This window comes from Anoplophora glabripennis, unplaced genomic scaffold (assembly GCF_000390285.2).
Source record: "Anoplophora glabripennis isolate ALB-LARVAE unplaced genomic scaffold, Agla_2.0 scaffold847, whole genome shotgun sequence".
Lineage (NCBI taxonomy): Eukaryota > Metazoa > Arthropoda > Insecta > Coleoptera > Cerambycidae > Anoplophora > Anoplophora glabripennis.
This window is the reverse complement of record NW_019416946.1, coordinates 82,940-99,322: the sequence shown is the minus strand read 5'-3', so window position 1 is coordinate 99,322 and position 16,383 is coordinate 82,940. Positions and strand designations below refer to the sequence as shown.

Below are 16,383 nucleotides of genomic sequence, written 5' to 3'. Positions count from 1 at the left end.
GGTGCCCACTCTCAAGAAATTACAGCAATTTCTCATCCCCACTTTTTGTAGTTGTGTCCATACATTCAGCTGACTGACTGACATAACGTTTATTTATATACAAAATAAAATTCGTATAACGATTGTCAACCTTAGTAAATTCATTTTATTACCTCTGTAGACACGACGATAGTGTACCTGAGACACCTGTTCTCAGTTTTGCTTGACTAACCACAGTATGTTTGTGTGCTCAACTACTGTAATCAACTATCAAAAAACTAGGCTTAGTAAATTCAAACAATTTTTTTGCCACTGACTTTGGGACTGTATGTTATCTAGCAAACAAATCGACGCCATTTTGTTAGTAGTTACTTTTTGGTGTTTTAATTTTAATATTGATAAACTTTTATCAAGTAAAAATGTTGTTAAAGTTTATAGTAAAGGATTGTAATAAAAGTCACGACACAACAAAGGTGCATGTGTTTCCTAAACATCCACAGGTAAACATATTTACTAACCTAACATTTTCATAAAATTGTAATTATCATAATGAATGTAATTTAAATAATTTTCACAATAAATTTTAAATTACGCAAATATTTCGAGTATGGGCCCAAGCACTTGGTAGAAGTGACCTTTGCTTTGTTTGTGTCGAGTATGTGATATTCATTTCTCGGACCATCAAAAATTTCAACAATTTGACATAGATCTAATTTGAAAGTTGATGCAATATTACATTTAAATTTATCTGAGAACGAAGGTAAGATATATGTATAGTTAGGGGATTATTTCAACTGGGGCAGTTGTTTATAAAACAACGATAAGAAGTGAAGACCAATGCGCGGAAATTCGGACTGAAAGGCAGGGACACGTAAGGAGAATAAAGGCAAATGTGAGTGTAGATGTGATGTTACGTTAACCCATTACTCTGTTAAAATATTGTTAAATAAAAGACTTAATAGTTATTAGGGTCATTTGTTAATCAATAACTGAGAGAGGTCTAACACTATCTATATATTTTAGGTTTATCCATTATACCTGTAATCGTGCTGAATCTTAATGATCGTTTTATCTGATAACATTTCTGTTTTTACTAATGATGTTAAATCTGGAACATCTACTGAAACATCTTTTACTTTGCCAGATCAACAAGCAGAGAAACGGCAGGTATTTTATTTACTAAATGCAGTTTTAGTACATTCAAATTATGATCATGTTCAATAAGTAATATGACTATTTTAATTTTCTTTTCAGCTTCTCCGTTGACACTTCCACAAACTAAATTAGTGAAAGTGGAATCTGCAAGTACTCAATCAACATTCAACAAATTCACCTTGGTTAACAAGAAATCATACACTTTTTGATCCTCCGTATATATTTATATTTCATTCTTGTCAATAGGGATATAAGGAATAACATTATATGCATAACATGTTGACAACTTTTATAAACTTATGTTTTAAACATGCCACAGAAAATATATTAAATTTAGTAAAATAAATCTCAGCATTAAAAGGATCGGTCCGATGCTTTGAACATTTTTCTACTTTTGTCAGAAACATTGTCAATGTTGATGTACAATATTATTTATCTACTTTTTGAATTTATTTACGTCACACACTATCCAACTAAGATAAAGAAATCGTTTAAATATGGAACAAATATTTCCAGGCAATTCCTTATTTACAAATGCTGTTTATTATGTATTTTTTTATTTGTATATTATTACTATTAAATGCATGTATTATTATTTATTATCAATTATTATTCACGTAAAATAACAAATAATGCAAATTTTCAGATATACTTATAATAATAATATTACTTACTACTTATGTGTTCGAGAACCCAGTACCCAGTAACCCAGTAACAAGAGATGTAGGCAATGGGTAAAAGTTTTTTTAATTTTGAAATGGTGTCTTGCGTCTAAAACTGAGTTATAGCTAAAATGAGTTTATTTAATGTTTTATAATTTATTTCAAAATTGTAATAATTACATATCATTAATAAAATACCTTTATTTTCCAAAATATGGATTCCATTAAGTTAGTCTACCAAGATATAATATACCATTAAGTCAAAACAAGAAAAACAAATTATTGTCAAGAAACACTGTTAATTTTTCGCCTTACCTATACGGTGCCTTATATTATTATATTTTAATCCCATGAACACTTCATTTAAATATCTTGTTTTATAAACTTGTTTTTAATATGTATAACTACATATTTGCATATTTAATTTATACCTATAAAAAAATTAATACGTATTAGTTTATTTGAGTCTGAAAATGGTTCCTTCAAATGACTTCTTTGAACTGTAACATTTGTGTTTATTACTATGATAAGTGCTCTTTAAAAAATTATATATAGATTGTACATTTGCATATTACATAATACAATAGAGCACCCTGTTAATATCTTTTTATTTTTGATATATATAATTGGGAATTATTTTTCTTAGGTATCAGATTCTAGTTTGACCGCTGGTCAAAATGATAAAAAACACACAGCAATAATTTTTTATTAAATTCTAACGTTTCGCTCCCGATCAGGAACTTTTAAGTGAGAGCAAAAACAACGATTCAAACTCTCCACGCTCTCACTCGATATCAGTACTTCCACATATCTGTATCGTGGTTTCTAAATTAATAGTTTTCACACATAAAGTTTAAATTATGATGATGTTTAACACAAAAATTAAATGCAAAATAAAAATGAATAACAAAAAAGTTTTCCTGATGCAACTGTTGTTTTAAAATTTTGGTTTTTCTTTTCTTTTATATTATACATGGAGTTGGTTGCTCTTAGGTATGTATTAACAAAAAATTATTGTAAAAATTAAAATGTAATGTATGTTAAAATTGTAAATCATTAAGTTGTTTTATATTTTCAGNTTTAACAATTCGTCAATTCTATCTAATACTGCATGTCTTTCTTTGGTACTTAAACTGTACGGTCCTTTGTACGATCACGTTAGGATCAATTAATCGGATTTCAAGCTTTTCAGTATTAACACGTGTACTTTAATATTTTTCACGTAAAAAATTCAAATTCAGTGCAACCTTTCTAAAAAAAACAAATTTTAACCATTTTATATCAACAAACATTAAACACCGTATCGACATCGTATTGAAACCAACATCGGACACGACAACATTACAAAAATAATATTGTCGACATCAAGACGACAAATTCAACCACGATCCAACACGACATCGACAATTCACAAAAATATCGGCATCGCTTCGTATCGGGAAGCCCTATGTACTTGGAACCTTTAAATAAATGAATCGGTAAATTCTTTTAAAAATAAAAATAAGTCGTTCCTTACTATCGACATTGTTTAAATCAAACTTTACTATGAGTTTCGAGTTTACTTCATGCATTTATCGTCTTAATTTCTTTAAAACGCTAAAATTATCTGACGCTTATTAACATCAATTTCACGACCAAATCATTATGTGACATTTTAAATAATATCTCGTCTAAGATAACATGAAAAGCAATCAATCAATCAAACAAAAACAATGTATGACCATATGTCGTTACACTTATCGAAATTTGTAAAGTACAATTGACGTTAACATTTACAATGCCCTTTTAAAATTATTAATTTATTTTCTCTTTTCTCACAAATCGAGCTGCAATGCTCCTTTTAATTAGTGAGCATTTTGCACCTAAATCAAAACAAAATGAAAACGACTCACCACGGTGGATCAATGATCCTGTTGTAGCTGCCACTGTGCAAATATAATTTATAAAAGGGTATTCCTCGAATAAAGTATTCTGGAATTTCCAAAGTCTGAAGGACTCGGCCTGTGAGAAAGACATCTCCGGCATATATATATATATAATTACGTTAACCAGTGGAGGACATATAGGTAAATATTGCTATAAGATCCCCAGAATTTCTATAACCTAAGATTTTGGAAATTTGGTTGGTTAGACACTCGATTTTCAACTGTTTTTTTTTAAGGAAAATGTGTTCTTCCAATTTATTCCAAAACCTACACATTTTCGAATTATCAATTTTAAAAAAAACTTATCATAACGTTGAATAAATGTATAGCAATTGTAATCGTTTTACAGAGTAAATATATATACTGAGAGAATTTAGTTGCCAGTTATACAAGTTTTCTCTAGTTATAAGACAGTTTACAAGCTGACAATACATTCAAAATAAGGAAAAAAACATATTTTTACTTCTTATGTTTATCATTACATTCCTGAACTTTACATACCTGTTGAATATACAGAAAATCGCGTACAGTATTATAAACATCCCTCGGAAATCTTTTATGAAATTATTGAATAATAATTCAAAACATTGTCAAAAATTTTGACAAATGTTTGCTAAAACATTGCTCCCAGCCTCAGTCGCAGAGCCCCAACCACCCAATAAAGAGACTACAATTACCGTTCTTACTCAACAATGAAAAATGCACGTTGGTGAGTGTCAAAGGCTACTACAACGGCGCCGAACAATGAAGCATCCAAGGTCCCGGGGTTGCCAAACTTATTGTAGTACGCCACTGGTGTAAAACATTTTATTGTCTTGTGCTGCCGTGAATAAATATTTTGTTCATATACCTAGAAATTAATTTAAATCTTATTTAAATTTTACACGAATTGTTCTTTTTATCTGTAGATACTATACCACATCCTCTTGACACATAAACTATAATATGTATATCTTATCTATAAAAGAAGGAACGGAAACAAAGAATCTAAATGACGTCACTTCAGAAAAGCTATAATAAATTAGCAAGCAAAGGTGATAATATAATTTGTTATTTTTTTAACATTATAGTGTGTACATAAATAATAACTGTTACACAGCATTTTCAAAGTCAATGTCATAACTTCGGGAGGCTGTTGCTTCGGTTATTTTAGACTACGTTCTTCTTAAATAGAATAAAAAATGTTCTTTGAAGGTTCGTTACAGTTACACAGCATTTTTTCAAAGTCAATGTCATAACTTCGGGGGGCTGTTGCTTGGGTTATTTTAGACTAAGTTCTTCTTAAATGGAATAAAAAATGTTCTTTGAAGGTTCGTTACTTTTTATGGAAGAAAAATGATACTAAAGTAACTTGATATAAACAGGTTTAGTTTCATACAAGTTAGCTAACCTTCAAAGTACGGTCTATTCGCTTCCAGACACTCTGTATTATTACATAATTATAATTAGAGTGCGATTGACAGAAAATACTTAGTAGTGCCTCAGAATACAAAAACTCTCAGAAAAAAAAAACTAGTAAATAAATAGCCATTTTTGTTATAGGTATTTTTATAGTTATATGAAAATAAAAAGTTTTTCCTATTTTGTTTTAGAAACAACATCTGCCAATGTTTTTTAATTTTTATCCTCAAGTTGTAGTAAATTTGTAGATGTTTTTGTTTGCTCACTCACTCTTTTATATTTAAAAGGGTACTGTGCTTCTAATATATACCTACTTTTGTGAAACATTTTTTCTTTTGAATACTTGGAAAAGCATCGATTTCAACCTGAAGCTTCGACGACCACTATATTCATACTTATAGAGACTCATTCTCACTAGCTGGAAACTCCTTTTATCTCTGTCTTCCATTAAATTGAAAATACTTTGAATATTTTTTATAATGAATCAATAATTACTTCCAGTATTTTCGCAGAATAATAGCAAACATATTTTATAAAAATATCGCATATATAATTCTAATAAGTACATTGATTATGCATAAATATCTAAACAAGGTTATTAGTAATGTTTAATTTGTCTTTAATCTATGTAATGTGTAAGTCAAAGTCTTAATAATTTCCTTCCAACTTAACATTAGACTCGCTTTTGCCACAATTTTTCGCAATGTTTCTCTTATTATAGAAATAGTCATTAGTTTCTATCCCTATCTCACTATAATAATCCTAAAAAAAAACGTTCTATTCGAACGTGGAAAAATATAATACAATGTACTGCATTCTCGAAAAATAACGGAGAAAATAATAAAATAATTTTAAAAAATATATCCCATAATTAACATTGGATAAGTTTTAAACAGTTTTATTGAAAATATGTCAATTAGCACGTTCTATGAATTAATTTATTAGGTCTTACGTAAGATTAAAGTGCTTCAAATAGTATTTATAGATCCTACTACCGGTAAAACGTGTGTATACGTGATGACAAATACCCATAAATGTATAATTCTATATGTAAAATTAGTAGCAGCTACAAAAATAATGGAAACCACTTTTTGATGATAAAAAGAGAGTTAAAAACATTCAGCATTTTCCTGTCACTTAATTTAAAGTTTCCACGGCCCGTGCTGTTATTTAAAGTACCACGGTTTTTCAGGAACGATTATTTGCAGAAATGTATTCCATATTCTACGCATGCGTTGCGTCAGCCGTCACTACCGTTTACGAGGCACAAAACAAAACTATTGTAGATAAAATGAAAGCGAAATATTTAACGAATGGACTGAACGTAACTTAGCCCAAAATAAAAAATGTAACCCATTGTCCAAAAAATAACGTGAATTTGTTTAAAAAATAAAAAATCTTTATGCTTTCAAATCAATTTCGTCGCCTTCAAAGTAATCCGCACCCGATACAATGCACTTATGCCAACGTTTTTTTTTTTTCAACTCTCGAAACAGTCTGAAAAGTCCTTTTCCGGATGGCCTTCAATACTTTCGTCGATTCGGCTTTTATTTTCTCGATCGAGTCGAATCGGTGTCCTTTTGAGTTTAGGGAACCGCCAGAAGCCACACTATCAGTGCTGTGTGAGCAGGTGCATTATCATGATATTCATGATGCAAAAACCAAGAGTTGTCTGTCCATAATTCCGACCTTTTGCGGCGAATAGCATCACGCGAACGACATATAACACTCAAATAATATTCCTTGTTAACAATTTGGCCGGTGGGATTCATAGTGCACTATGCTACGATAATCAAAGAAAACTGTGAACATGACCTTGATTTTTGAGTGACTTTAGCGTATTTTTTTTCGGTTTTGGTTCATCTTTCGCAGATATTCACTCAATTGATCGGCTATTTCCGGGTCGTAAGCGTAGATCCAAGTATAGTCTCCAGTAATGCGTTTCATGACGTCTTGGTAGTCAGAAATCATTTTTCCAAAAAGCTGAGCGTTTTTGGAATCAAACGAGATTTGACGCGTCTAAGGCACAACACATTTTTCAAAATGGTCCGTCTTTAGCAAGCCTTTTGAAATGCCAACAGTATCAATAAGGTCCTCTTATTGTTAATCGACATTTTTTCTTATATCTACTTTTTTCGATAAAATTTTTTCCTTTTAAAAATATGTCTAAAAAGCACCATTCATATACTAACTTTTTGATATCCTCAATCCTTTTGAAATGTTTAGGATTTAATGAAAAAAAAATAAATGTTTTGCAATGCATTTTTAAAAAGATGAGCTGTTTAACGCGAGCGTATTTTGCTGGAAATGTCATAGGGGTTGATTATATCAACATTAAACCCCTTACAAAAATACTTCAGGGTTGAAAAAATTTCAAAAAGTGTAGCTTTTTGACAGATAATGTTCACCAAGTTTGGTTTCTTTAGCTCGATATACATAAGATAAACAACAAAAATATATATTTTTTAATATCTAAAGCGTGCGTAGAATTTGCAATACTTTTTTGCAGTTAGTCGGGCCTGGTTTTTTGGGTTGTTATGCGGTGGCCTATGCTACCTAATCGCTGACAGTTACATATTTATAATGTACTTCTTCAACCTTGTTGTTTTGCTAAGACCGCTATGGAAGAAACTATTCCTCAAAGAATGGTGGTCCTCAGCTCCGACGAAGCTTATTGCAGAGTCACAACCAAATATACCCAGGAAGAACGGCTAAACGCTTGAAAGCATTTGGATACGACCAGTTATAGCGACCCCTATGGAAAGTCTTACAGGACAACAAGAATCAATATCAGGTCGGATTTAGGGGTTCTCATCCGCTGAAACAGTGGGAGGTGTGGTTAGACAAACAATATGACGGGTCACGGGTCCTCAAACAACTAATGGAAGGGGATGAGGAGGATAAGATTCTTAGAGCTGTTAACGGCAAGATATTCCCTGTCTGCATCTGTCAAAGAAATTTCAAATTGGAGATAGCGGAGATAGGTTTCGAAAGAACTCATTTGGTTTACTGATGGGTTCCAGAGAGACGAGGGCTTAGAGGCGGGTATAACTTGCATACGACACAGGATCACCTCCTGCGCAGTCCTAGAGTGTGTCAGGGTTCTGTTCAGATGTGTGAAGCTGATCTGGGTTGGCTGAACAGGGCTCAAGTAGTCAATTTGCGGAATAAATTTCCACAATAGGCTACCACAATGTTATCTATCAGGGACCATTGAGAATCGGGTAAAAGGGGGATCAACGGAAAAATGGTCAAGTGATCTGGTTAGTGGCAAGTCAGGCTTTTTACTCAGAGCTCATTGACAGACGCAAATCGGAACACCTCAACAAAACTAGTCTGAGCACTAATGCAAGGTGCAGGCCATGCGGATACAGAGACGAGTATTCCTTTGTCACTGTACTTGTGAAAAACACACACACTTGGGGACAGCATTTCTGTCACCTCATGACATCAGAAAGACTCCAGCAGAACAAGTGCTTGCGTATAACACGAGCATGGTGAAGCTAAACTCTACAACTAGCAGAATGCACAATGAATTACAAGACCTGGGTGCTGAAGTTTACCGCGCTGGTTTTACAACTATGTAATAGAAACAGATGTTTTTTTTCATTTTGGATTCAACACAATTTAAACATTTTGTAGATAAAAACGATAAATATATGTTACAAAATACATTTTGATATTTCGATAATTCAATTTTAAATGGCTCCAAATAATTATATATTAAAAAAGGCTATGCGTAGTTGAAAAATAATTTGGTAAATTAGCTCCAAGAATATTATGGATCTTATTTACACAACAATTTATAGGAGCTCCTTCTTTTTGCATAATTCGATATGTTAATATACTAAGAATGTATGTAGACTTAAATTAACAGCTAATATAAATTGTTTAAATATACTAATTGAAATAAATTGTCAAAAATACATAATGACTGCAGAATAAGCAAGTGAAATCAAACAATAGGGAAATTATAATAATCATATATAATTATTGCAGATGTAAATAGCATTACATTTTAATTTATAAGAATACGACAGTTGTGACGAATTATGAATTAAATTATTCTTAATATAACCTCTAAAATTCAATTAATCTAAATAATAGCTAGTAAGTATCAGCAGTCAAAGAAATTATCAATTTTGGGATTGTGTTGTTAGCAGATGCTACTCAAGAAATTTATACCAGATGCACATAAAAATGAAAATCGATCGATCGATTATATTGTGTCAATAGTATTCTTACAAATTTTTTTTCTCTTCTTCGTTCTTATTTCATTAAAAAGGTTTCATATAGATATTCTGACAAAAATCAGTATTTAAGGTATCCCTTGATATTGTATTATAAAATAAAAAAATATGTAAAATATATTAATCGTTTTAATATCTTGTCAAACAAGTGCGTGATGTAACTAAACATATTATAGGGACGTAATTTTTGTACACTTTGCTAATTACCAATTCAAAATATTCTATTAACATTTAAATCTGTTAAGTTTATTTGGGAATTACGTAGATGTTTTACTGTCACAATGTTTTAGAAGTATTATATAACGCCAACAACAGGTTTCATAAATACTGATTCATTAGATGAAACTGGTGGAATTGATAGATCTAAAACCATAAGAAAAACAGTAATCCTACGATTACTGCCAACTTAAGTGTTAAAATACTAAAGGTCGCTTCACAATTAACGGGAACTGGAAAAAGTTTTATGTACAGGGTGTCCCAGAATAACGTGTACAACGGAAGACTACAGATTCGTGGATTCAAAATAGGCCGATTTAGGCTAATTCATCTGTATCCGAAATCGCTTCGTTTAGCCGCTAGATGGTCTCAAAGTTCGTGAAAATTTTTTGAATTTCGTTTAAGAATTGGCAGGTACAATGACAAACTGAAATTATAGTCAACATACAAAATTAGTGATTACTAGCACTATGGAACTGGTGGAATTGGTAGATCTAAAACCATAAGAAAAACAGTAATCCTGCGATTACTGCCAACTTAAGTGTTAAAATACTAAAGGTCGCTTCACAACTAACGGGAACTGGNAACTGGTGGAATTGGTAGATCTAAAACCATAAGAAAAACAGTAATCCTGCGATTACTGCCAACTTAAGTGTTAAAATACTAAAGGTCGCTTCACAACTAACGGGAACTGGAAAAAGTTTTATGTACAGGGTGTCCCAGAATAACGTGTACAACGGAAGACCACAGATGGCCTCAAAGTTCGTGAAAATTTTTTGAATTTCGTTTAAGAATTGGCAAGTACAATGACAAACTGAAATTATAGTCAACCTACAAAATTAGTGATTACTAGCACTTTGTTAAGTATTGTAATATGGGTCGCAACGTAGACATTTAAAAAATATTTTTTTGTACCCAAACCGCTCATTTAATAAAAATTCTATAAGAGCCCTAAAAACATCCAAATCACCTATCAAATAAACAATAGTTGTCGTTATTGTTCGAAAGAGGAAAAGTTATGAACGGTTATTATCACCATACATCAACTTTGTAGGATTTGTGAGTTTTAAAAAACACTCTGTATAACACCGAAATGTGTAAATTGAAAGCAAAAGTCTACACTCCAAAAATAATCAATATCGAATAACACGTATTCGAGTTATTTACAAAATTCAAAAAATTTTCACCAACTTTGAGGCCATCTAGTGGCTAAACGAAGCGATGTCGGATATAGGTAGGTGAATTAACCCAAATCTGCGTATATTGAGCCCACCAATCTGTGGTCTTCCGTTGTACACGTTATTCATGGACACCCTGTATATTTACTATACATATATACCTAATATATACACAACAAAATTTTTGAAAACAAGAATGAAAATGAGTCCGTGAACTATAAAGATAAAAGTATGTACAAGGTAAATTTTCGACCACTTTTTTTAAAGGCATGATTCGACACATTAATAGTACATTGTGTAACGAGTGGAGAAAAGTTGCCAATAGAGACACGCGGACGCAGTTGACACACGAGCGAAGCGAGTGCGGAAAGCGCCCGAGTGGCGCTATGGCAACTTTTCCGAACGAGTTGCACATACTATTTTCTGTCACAAGTGCGAGTCGTTATGGGACCTATAGCATAGGGGGTTAGGTGCACGGAAAGTGCTAGATAGTACAACAGCGTGATGTTATTTTCATAGCGCAACGCTCCAACGTTGACTCACCCCCTACACTATAGGTCCCATAGCGATCGCGCGTGATAGAAAATTATTTTTTCCCGGTTATTTCGGCAAGAAGTTGAACCAAGTATAACTTTTCAGCCATTATTATTATTTGCCTCTTTTCAATTTTTATTGTGTCTTTGTATGAGCACAAATCGACATACAGGGTAGGAAAGTACCGATGGTCTATCTGAAGTTACGTGAGAGCGATAAAGTAAGCCATAGAAATCCATGCGATAGAGAAGGATGGCTATAATGAAGGCTTCTCTTTGTCACCGCCCGTTTCGCCCTTCCACAAATAAGATCCACTTCTTATTTGTGGAAGGGCGAAATGGGCGTTGACTATTAGACGCCTTCATTATAGCCATCCTTGTCTATCACATGGATTTCTATGGCTTACTTTATCGCTCTCACGTAACTTCTAATAGACCATCGGTACTTTCCTACACTGTATATGGCCGCAGTATAAAAATTGTTAGCTTCTAGAAGTTGTAATGTATATTCACGGGCGCCGCGCCGACCTGGGTGCTCCGGAGCTCCAGACCCACGAAAAATAAATAGTGGGTGCGGAGCACCTGTGACTATAGACATCAAAACTACTATCGCAGCAAAACGTATTGAGCTCTAACTTCAAATGTGTGTAGCACAAAAAAAATAGGACAATAACACAGCCACAGAAAAAAATGTTTTTTGACTCTGGAGGTCAGACTCTGTTTATTACATGGTTATGGGGTCGCTGAATCCGAATCCATTCAATCTCATCACATCAGGTTTTATCAATAAACCCATATACCCTCATAACCTAAGCTGTCAAGTCCTATTACACAATGATCCTATAAAGGACGTTGTACACCCACAATAACCCTATAATCAACCTCCTAACCCCATAACCGTATAATCCCGTAACTCCATACCTATAACTCCAATAACAACGTTTTTCATAGTTCGACATGATCTCTCATCTCTCAGGGCTCTATAAACAGAATATATTTAACCCTATAATCCCCCAACCCCATAACCCCATAATTCCAATAACCGCACGCAGTAGTTTGATTGTTTGATGCAAAAAGCATAGTCTATATCGCTATTGGCACCAGTAAGTTATTGGCTCCCAGTTTCATCATCTCCAGTAGACTCTCCGTCAATTTCAAAAATATCATGCTAAACGAAGCTTTTATTATTACGCGGGGCCTGCTTTCGCACCCTGACTAGCTGTCAATTCTGGGCATCTGAAACTCTATCTCGTACGTCTTCCACCTGTGCCTGCCATGACGGTATAAAGCCATGATCCAGGGAGCCAATAACATAGGAACATAGGACAACATAAGGAACATAGACGCTATGTTCCTTGCATCAAACAATCGAACTCCTGCGTAACATGGTTTTTGAAGTTATGGGGTTATGGGGTTATAGGGTTATGTGGTTAGGGGATTGGGAGATAATAGAGTTAAATATATTATGTTTATAGAGCCCTGATATGTCCCTCGATGAGAGAGCAAGTCAAACTACTAATTGTGAGTAACGTGGTTATTGGAGTTATCGGTTATGGGATTATAGGATTATATGGTTATAGGGTTATTGTAGGTTTACAGTTTTCTTTACAGGATCGCTGTGTGTAATAGGACTTGACAACTTGGGTTATGAGATTATATGGGGTTATCGGTAAAACTTGACATGATGGGGTTAAATGGATTACGGATTCGGATTAAGCGATCTCGAAAACATGTGGTGGACATAATCTGACCTCCAGACCAGAAAAACAATTTTTTGCCTGTTATAACTTGAATTCTACTGGGAGAATTAAGATGCGATTTTCCTGATTAGGTAGGTATGTAGAATATTTATTCGTCGGTGGATGTTCATTTTTCTATTGCACTTCGTCAGTTCTTTTAACCTTTTAGATGTTCGACTCTAATAATGAATGAGCCCTATCGTGTCCATGATATTTAGGCAACCACAATTTTATTGACCTGCGTTCGAAATATTGGAACTATATTTTTTAGATTGACTAAATTATTTTATCACAATTATTAATTTTTACATAACGACACAATACGTAAACTTTTAAGGTCAATAGCATAAGATGACCGCATAATAAATTTATTTGACACGTCAATCACAAAACATTTTTCATTCTCTCTTCGTTCACGATAAAATATTACAAAAAATCTTGTAATGTTCTAGAAATAATAACGTATAATGCCTTGGTCATTTATGTTTTCCGTCTACCAAGCTAGCTAATGTTACGCAGCCTCAAAAGTAACTCGATTCCTGTTGCGCGGGACATTTCGAGCACTGCTAAACTGGAATGAAAATTAGTTCGAGTTCACAAAACCAAATTGTTTGGACCACGTTGTTCCAATTGTAACGAAATGGGACATCCAATATTAAGGCGTAGCAAGCCACTAAGATCAAAAGGCTCATGCTACGTGTGCGGTTGACCAGAAAAAGACTACCCAAAAAATTTTTTAACATCAGTTAAGGCGAAGAAAGATACTCTTTTATTGGGCCGAAATGTTACGTTACAATGTACATACATGCTGCCAAAAAGGTTGTTTCAACTTATGTAGATTCAATCATAGATTCAGGAAGTGCTATATTAATATTGATAAATTAGGACATGGTAAACATGTATGATTTTGCCTTTTTAGATGTACCGAATAAAACTTTTCAGGGGGTAAATCAGATTAAGATGAAAATATTTCTATTTGTAGTTTTTATTGTTTTCCAAATTGAATTCAACAATATTATTTGATATTTTAATGTATGTGGTCCCGAATAGACTGTTCCTTATAAACGTCTTTTAGAGCAAGATTTTATTATATCTTTTTCGGGTAATAAAGTAAATGTAACTAGTTGTTTTAAGGCTCGATGATGATATTTTACCTATTGAATACATCGAAAAAAAAATGAAATTGATTTAAAGATTAATCCATATTGAGTACCATCATAAATAAGTTGTTGACCTTTTTGTAACTAATTATGATAAATCAGAATTATTAACTATCACTATGTACTAAATATCACTGAAATATCTCAAGCGGTTTCGAAAATATTAATTAATTTCCTTCTTTTTCCTAAAATTTCATCCTGTATGAAAATACGGAACATTTTTAGACAATAGTTTATAAAGCAAATTATCATTAATTTGCCACGTAGAATCACCCCCTTAAATATGCGCTGTATATTGATAATTTTTGATAATATTTTTTTGTAACGTAGGTAGGTACTGCTAACATGTACAAACATGTGTAACATTGTAAACTTATATAAAATATTGTACAGGATGTTTGCAAAATATGATGCCAAACTGAAATAGGAAGTAGGAAATTTTAAGCAAAATGTCTCCTAACAACATGATTCTGAAAACGTTTAGAAAAAATGTACAATAAATGTGCACTGTCAAAAACACATTCTTTAAAATAACTTCACTATGGAATGTCCATGGAATTTTTGGTAAAATAATCCATTTATCTATAAGAACGATATTGATAATAAATATTTAATTCCAAAAATTAAAAATATCTACCTTGAATTGGTATATTGTGTACATTAAAAAAATAAATAAATAATAATAAATATTTTAAAACTGGGACGTTTCAGAATATTTATCTTTTTCAAAATCTTAAAACTGTTGCGACTAAATCGGGAGGCTGGTCACTTCAGGTATTAAAAAAAATGTTATTTTATAAATGAAGTAAGAGTGTAAAATAATAGGTAGGTATCTCGGTCGGTATACATCGAAACATGGATACAAACAAAAAACACTTGTAATTAATAGGTTCTTATTTTTAAAATTAAGAAATGATATAGGTATGTAGATATAGATATAAGTATACTTATTAGATCTAAAAAATTTAATGACTAAAATGTAGAACTAAAGTTATAATTTAGCATGAATAATATAAATTACGTTAAACATATTATAAACATATGAGCAGGACAAGAAAATCAAGTTATTCAAATATTATTAAAAACTAATATCTAAAATATTTAGTAAGATACTGATTTTTAAAAAATAGGTAGCTGTGGAATCGAGCATCTAATAAATAATACAATTTTATTCCTTGACCTTATACCCACCTAGACACTACGCAGATTTAATTAGGCATAAGTACATTTATTATATTTTATTTTTAAGTGATAGATGATTACGTTACGTTAATGTTAATACATATGAGGAAAATGTACTTCTTGCCAATATAAATAGATATAGGTACCTAGATGTTAATAAAACATTTAGATACCTATACGACCTCATTACAATTTAGTAAGTTTATAAGCTTCGCGGTACTGTAAGCATTTTCTTTAAGTAGGCCTACTAGCTATCAAATAAACAAAGGAAACGGTAAATCAACTAATAATTACACGGTCATCTATCTATACTTACATATGTTTAGTGGTTTAAATTTCCTCGATTGAAGAACATATAATCCAATTCACAGTGGACAAAACGAAATATTTTTACTTATATAGTTTGTGTATTGAGAATACTTCTTTAACACATGTAACTAAACGGCAACTGTGTATAGTATACACTGACGAACCGCACTCATAACTACTCTCCAACAACTAACAACGAACTGCACTACCGGCCGGTGGGTAACAAGTGAATCGTTTCAAGGTGGGCCTTGGTTGAATACTCATGACATGGCCTACTGGCTTTCCTTCATAAAAGAATAAAAATTAACGTTATGTAATTCAGTACGCTCACACTGCACTGTAACAGTAACAAGGCATATTAATTTTATATGGTTCTTTAATCATACATAGGTATGTATGTACATACCTAGTATAAGTTTTGTCTTAAACTATTGTTAAGCCGTTACTATTTAAATATTTAGGTAGGTATGTACAAATCTAGCAACTTACATGAAAATTAAAAATTCAAATGTCATATCTGTTAAAAAATTTTGGAATCGGACCGGTTCAAATTAGAAGTTCTTTTATTTATCCATGCGATTTGTTAAAAACAAAGTAAAGGGATTACTTATGCAGTTCCTAGTAAGCCCAAAAAGGTATCGCTCTGTGGATGATCTAGATTAAGTTTGTGTACAAAATATAGCTTTAAAATTGC

The 16,383-nt window shown here is 32.3% G+C and overlaps 1 protein-coding gene across 1 annotated transcript in view; it reads right to left on the bottom strand.

Annotated features, from left to right (window-relative positions):
• Positions 1–15,897, bottom strand: part of LOC108912099 — a 90,527-nt gene extending 74,630 nt beyond the window's left edge. The window contains exon 1 of the mRNA XM_018717263.2: positions 15,697–15,897. The gene's annotated coding sequence lies outside the window, so the exon portion shown is untranslated. The remainder of the gene's footprint in view (positions 1–15,696) is intronic.
• Positions 15,898–16,383: the final 486 nt, after the last annotated feature.